At 31.1% G+C, this 7,249-nt stretch overlaps 1 pseudogene; it reads right to left on the minus strand.

Annotated features, from left to right (window-relative positions):
* Positions 1 to 607: 607 nt before the first annotated feature.
* On the minus strand, positions 608 to 2,368 carry LOC107892448 (cytochrome P450 93B16-like; annotated as a pseudogene).
* Between the last annotated feature and the right edge of the window lie 4,881 nt (positions 2,369 to 7,249).

Genomic DNA, 7,249 nt, shown 5'->3' on the forward strand with positions numbered 1-7,249 from the left:
TCGATTTTTCTCGTTGATTTTAAGTAATCGAATATCCTTTTAAAATTAAAATAAATGAGGTTTAAATAGAAAATAAAAGGAAAGCTTACTCTCAAAAAATACAAGGTGTCGTGTCCTAACTTACTGGATGTGACATCTTGTTAATTCGAGATAAGAAGGCATTTTTCATTTTGACTTATCCAAGTAATTTTTTTTTAAAAAAAATAACGCAATATAAAGAAGGATCTTATTTTTAAATTCTTTTCGGGTTTTTAATTTTCGACATAAAGACATTAAATAATCAACTAAGGTACCAATTTTGGGCGTGTCGAGGGTGCTAATCCTTCCTTGTGCGTAACCGACTCCCGAACCTTTTTTTTTCTGAATTTCGTAGACCAAAATCGTTGTTTTCATAAAATTAAATCATTTATTAAAAACAACCACTTTTTGAGGTGACCCGATCACACCTCATCAAAAAAAGGATTGGTGGCGACTCCCGTTTTCATTCTTTTTTCAAAATCCAAGTCGACCCCGTTTTCATCAAAAAAATGGTGTCAACAATATGTAAATTTATTTCACTTACATCCATATATATATTTATATGAAAAACATAATTTTAAAATTATTAATTATATAGATATATCATAGCATCCTAGGATATTATAAATGTCATGAGGTGTAGTGTAAGGCAGTCGGCTGCTTAAGTTGCAAAGAGAGTGGGAGTGAAGCGTGCAAGTGGAACACAGTTGAGTTCATAGGCTCTGGGTGCCGTAAGTCCAGGCCGCTCACTCATGTCAACACCACCGCCGGCATTCCAGTCAAAGCACTGAACCAAGGCTGCCAAAGTGACGGCCAGTTCCTGCATCGCTAAAGAAATACCGGGGCAGCCCCTCCTCCCTGTACCGAAAGGCAACAGCTGATAATGCAAGCCTTTAACATCTATAACCCCTGAATTATTAATATCAGTATCAACAGCTCGGTTGGAGATCATGAACCTCTAAGGCTGAAACTTGAGTGGATCCTCCCACACCTTCGGATCCCTGCCTATACCCCAAATGTTTACAAACAACAAAGACTAAGGTGGGATTGTGTATCCATTGGTTTTGCAGTCCTCAACCGCTTTTCTGCTGAGCATTGGGATTGGAGGGTGAAGTCGAAATGATTCCTTAATTATGGCTTGAAGGTAGGGGAGACAAGGAGTGTCAGATTCTTGTACCAACCTGCTTTTCCCCACAACTTGATCCAGCTCTTGCTGTGCTTTTCTTAGCACCTCTGGGTTGTTGATCAGCTCTGCCAATGCCCATTATACCGCTATTAATGCTGTTTTGTCTGTAGCGGCTGTCAAAAAGTCCTACATAACCCCCACAAATGTAGTTGACGTCACTTTGTCCCCAATGCAATGCAATATACTTAACTAACCCAAATATTATATTATAAACTAATCGCCATAGCAACAACCAAGAAATATTATAAAGAAGAAAAAGTTAAAAAGCAGAAATATTAAACTAACCAAGATCAAGGCCTTAATATGGTTTCTAGTTAACTGAACCTCGGAGTGCTCATCTTCAAAGATATCAAGCATTATGTCCAGAAAGTCCTTCACATCATCATCATTTGGTTTCTTGTTTTTCCTTAGTTCCTCTCGATCTCTCATAATCTTTTCCAACAATGAATCATACCTGTTATGGATATCCAAAAACCTCTTTCGAAAACCCTGCACATCTATGTTCTTGAAGAACCATATGATATCAGAGACATTGAATTACCCGAAGATCTCATTCTCTTCTCGCACTAGGGTTCGGAACCCATCAGCTTGGTCTACTGTTCCTGAGCACCTAATGCTCAGCATCATCTGAGATATGACGTTGTTGGTTAATTTCAACAGCTCTTGGGTTAGGTTCACGGTTTCACCTGATTTAGACTTGCCCAAAAGAATGCCGATGAAATAATGTAATTCCTTGGTTCGAACAGGAAGGGTCTGGCCAAGGGTTCGGTTCCCCAGCAACTCAAAAGTGGTGAGCTTTTTGATGAATTTCCAATAAGGTCCGTAGGGTGCGAAAGCAAAGGAAGAGTTGTAAGTAAGGTGTTCAATAGCAGCGGTGTGATGGCGGGTGGAGAATGTGAGCTCGTGATGCTTGAGAAGCTCTTTGGCAAGCTCAGGGTTAGGGGCCACAACGCAGTCGACGGACCCTAGGCGGAGATACATCAAGGGGCCATGGATGGAGGAGAGCTTCTGAAAAGTTTGATGCATGAAGGGGCAGAGGAGATGGAGGTGGCCGATGACCGGTAACGCCGTTGGACCTGGCGGAAGCTTGAAAGTGAAACGGTTTCTGATGGAAATCAATGTTCTAACAATAAGAAATGAAACACAGCTATAAATCTTTCCAAACAATTAGCACTCATCATCTTCTATTTATTTCATTATGATAGTAGAATTCGCCATCAGCATCAGCATTTTTTTAAAACAGCTAACAAAGGTTTTTTTCTAATTATGGAAACCAAACGAGCTTCATCAGCTTTCTATTTATTTATCAACATCATTTTCCAGATTTTATTTTATACAAAATAAAATATTTTATTTTTTTAAATAATCATTGTCGAAACCATTTTTTTTAAAAACAAAAAATTTAGGTTGTCGACTTTAAAAAATGAAAATTGAGAGTCGCCACCAATCTTTTATTAAGGTGTGATTAGATCACCTAAAAAAAGGGCTTTGGTCTACGAGTTTTAGAAAAACGGATCCGAGAGTCAGTTACGTTCGAGGAAGGATTAACACCCTCGTAACGCCCAAAAATTGGTACCTAATTAATTAATTAATGTGTTAATGTCGAAAATTTGAAAAATATAATCCTTAGCAAAAACTATTAAACGTTACGTATTAAGACCCTTATCATTTCAGAGAAAGAAAATGCCACACACAATGCGTTAGGACACGACATTCTAATTTCTTCAAAAATGAATTAGGCCAGAATACTTGTGTAATAAAAATTTAAAAGAATATCCATTTATTTAAGATTTAAGAAATCGCGGCCGAATACGTTAGAGCACAATTCCTCCAAAATCCCAAACTCGGAATATTTTCTTTATTATTTTTTAGAAAAAATCTTCAGTTCAAGAAATCAATGCATCACATCCAATACGTTAGGACACAACGTGTTGAATTCCCAATAATGAGTTCTTATTTTTTTGATTAAAGAGAAATGCTCGATTGTTAGATTTAACGAAAAAAATTGGAACCCAATACGTTAGGGCTCAATTTCCTTGAAAATACTAAATACAAGCATTATCTCAATTTTGAAAATTTTGAAATCGAGTGAAAAATGATGTAATGTTACATTAAATATACAATGCAATAATAAATATTACGATGACATAGAAATAATATGAATAAATGAATAAACAAAATCGATAACAATAATCCATGACATGCAAAATATTAAATGTAAACTCAATTATATAACGAAAGGAGGAAAGCCAACCAAATAAATGAAGAAAAGAATATATATAATATGAACATGGAAATTATGAAGATTAAAATATACAAATGATTTACAAATAAATTTTTGGGTTATCAAACGTATATATATGTGCAATACATAATATTTATGAATATAAAGAAAAATAGATAAACATATATAGATTATAAAATAGGTATTTAAAAATATATATATTTGAGCCCCTTTTTTTAAAAAAGAATAAATATCCATATGGATATAAACCAATTTAATTCGGATTTTAGAGTTGATTTGATTAAAATTCATAATTAGTTAATAATTTTAGTAATTAACTTTCATCAAATCTATCCTAAAACCCGAATTAAATTGCATCCATCCTAATGTATTTGACAAGATATACGTAAAATTAAACCAATTCACAACTAACTATAAATTTATTCTATTAACAAAATTCATAATTAGCTAATAATCTTAGTAATTAACTTTTATCAAATTTATCCTGAACCTGAATTAAATCACATTCATCCTATTAAATTAACTTTCATCAATTCAGACTTAAAACCCGAATTAAACACTAAAAAGTTGACATTTTTACTTTTAAATACTAAAATGTATAACTTTTATCAAATAAAAGTATCACATTTGAAAAAAAGTGATAAACTCAGATGCCAAATATTATATTGAAAATGTATTGACTTTATACACAATTATTTTAAATATATCCTTTTGCTCTGTTTCGAATTTGTTGTAAAACTTACAATCTATGTGAAATAGAAGCATTAACCTTTTTATCTCATCTTCCATTAAAAACAGAAAGAAAGAAGAAGAAATTTCTTGCTGGCTTAAAGCTAAAGTTATGTACACTTTCGTCAATTTCTTTTCATGTCATTATCTGAAAATATCATATTCATGTTCATAATAAGTGATAGTTTCTCCTCCCCCCATAATCCCAATTATTATTGGTGCAATCATATACGTTTATTAATTTTATTTTTTATATAATATCTAGATTTACTCATAACCCCTCCTAACCCTTAAATAGTAAGATAATGTGTTTCAGCCCACTCGAACTCACGTCTTCCTACAGTAACAACAATATCAATACCAATCGAGTGAATTTGGTATATATATATGAGATTATAGAGAATACATAGAGTGCCTTTCAAATTCATATGTTTTTTTGATAATTAAAGGATGACAATATCTACAATATAATGCATTTATTACCGGACTAAAAGATTGTTGATTTGATCAACACCATTAATTGTTGTCAAATAAATTTTTTTTATCAAATTTGTTTTATAAAATATTTTTAAGGTTTTTTTTTGGTGAATTATAAGAGGAGGGCAAAGCCTTAACAGCAACATGACTAACGCGACTCAAACCCAAGTCACACCTGGACAGTGAACACCTTAACCATCACGTCAACACACGGGTTCTAATTTCAAGTTTTTTTAATACAAGTTTCCCTCTTTTTTTTTATTTAATAAGAGCAAACCAAAAATTAAATATGGAGAACTCTAAAATTGTCTCAATTTCTTCTCTTATACATGTTAACAATACAAATTTTATAAGGACAATTTAGTAAAACATATTTTAGATAATTTAATATTCTAACAACTAAATAATAAAATATTACATCCTAACCAAACGGACCAAATAGGATAATGTAATGTGTTAAGTAATTTTACATTCTGGTAATCTTATTACTAGAGGTAATCAAACATTCTGGGAACAAAGCACCCATTTAGCACGTTATTAGGTATGTTTACAGCATCTTATTTGGTTCATGTGGTTAGAATGTAAGATTTTATTATTTAGTTGACAAAATATAACATTACCAACACCTTTTACTAGTGTATTTGGATACAAAGAAATTGTAAGTGCAATTATTAGGGTAGTGATTATAATCTCATCTAATTACAATAAATTCAAAACACCTTTAGTTGACAAAATGTAATTGCATCTTAAAAATAATAAAAAATAAAAAAAATTCAGACTCATCATTACTATTTACCTCATATATTACATTCCGAGTTAAGGATGCAATGAAGTGGGATGGGGCAATTGTTGCTAAATCTACTCACGCTCCACAATTGGCATGGTTCGTCCCATCATCTACCTCACTCCACTATAGATGTGATGTTGAAAACTACTACCACCTCTACAAATGTTGGATGCATCCATATTCTTTCCACATCGCCTCACTTCAATTTAATTTTTGCTAGTTTTTTCTAATATGTTTATTTTTTAAAGGTAAGTAAATAATCTAAATGAGGTAAACAATTACCATAATCGCTCTATACTTACTGTCCAAAAAAAAAGGGCCTTGCCGTACCTCACCCCGTTCTGCATCCATTTTTTCAAGAAAAAAAGAAACCCACTCCATTTAAAGAAGAATAAGTTCAAAATTCGTCAGACGATTCGAATTTTATCACCCCTACTCCGAATAAGTTCAATTAAGTGACGCTGTATAATTAAGTAATGATGTTAAAATTATCACCATATTACTTAAACTTGACATTAAAGTAACCTAGTTAAAACAAATATGATTATGTGATTAGAAAATATCATATTTCTTGTGACAAGTCAAATTTAAAAAAAAATCTCATTTACATAATAATCTTCTTTTGTGGCATTTAAGATGAAGTTGAATTTGTCCATTCGTTGTCTCCTTTTAATAATCTCGACGCCTATGGTGGCCTGTGGGCAATATGTTTCTAGATGGACCCCATACTTCTTCTTATCTTAAGAAACGAAATTTGGATATTTATTTAAATCCATATTATCTAATATAACATATTATTTCAGAATTTTTTCTCGAAATTAAAGTATCTATTGTCAATAATAACGATGAATCCCTTCATTGCAAGTGTTGTTTAAAAAGATAAACGAGATAATGAAATATGCTTGAGGACGAAGTTAGAAATTCTTTTTGGGAGGGTTGAAATAAAATTTTAATTTTTAATAGTCTATATATTTATAATTTTTAAATGATTAAATTAAATTTTCATAATTTTAGGGAGGTAAAGTGTAATTTTACCTTTAATAATTTAAAATTTTATAATTTTCTAAAGGGTCAAAACAATAATTTTCTATTTTAAAAGGGCCGGGGCCCTGCCAGCTCCTGGATTCGCCTTTTGGCTCCATTCTCATTTTACTTTTTCTTCTCCTATTAAAAATCTTATTTTTATACATACAATTATACAACAATTTGTATATGATATAATTGTGTTTGAAAAGTAAATAATTAGATTTAGTTATAATTATTTATAATTATACATGTTTAACATATTTTGATAACTTTTGTAATTAATAAATCTCATTAATTCGAGTGTCATTAAAGCACTCTAATTACATTCTCTAAATCTAAGAGACAGGTGAAAAGGTAATTACACCTAAGATCCCAAATTTACCTTTAATTTTATGGCAATTTTTTTAAAATTTAATTATATGTTATTTTATTAATCTCGTTTAAATAGTCTAAAAATTTTATTAACGAGGGATAACTTTTTTTATACATTTTGACCTAACTAAATTATGTAGTATCTATTATTAATTATTTGTACTTGGCTAAAGCCCAACCGATGCTTTTTGGGACAAATATGAAATGTTAGAGTAATTAGATAAAATTACATAGGATGTTTGTACTTTCTTCTTAATTTTATTCATAATCGTATTACCGGATGTTTTTTGGGCTAACATAGCACATATAATGATTTTATTTTAAATTTTGTTACTTGTTTAGATTTTTTTTTCCGGGAGTATTATTGATAATTTATTATAATAATTAATATTTTTTATAATTTTAAAAT

The sequence above is a fragment of the Gossypium hirsutum genome, chromosome D09, assembly GCF_007990345.1.
Source record: "Gossypium hirsutum isolate 1008001.06 chromosome D09, Gossypium_hirsutum_v2.1, whole genome shotgun sequence".
NCBI lineage: Eukaryota > Viridiplantae > Streptophyta > Magnoliopsida > Malvales > Malvaceae > Gossypium > Gossypium hirsutum.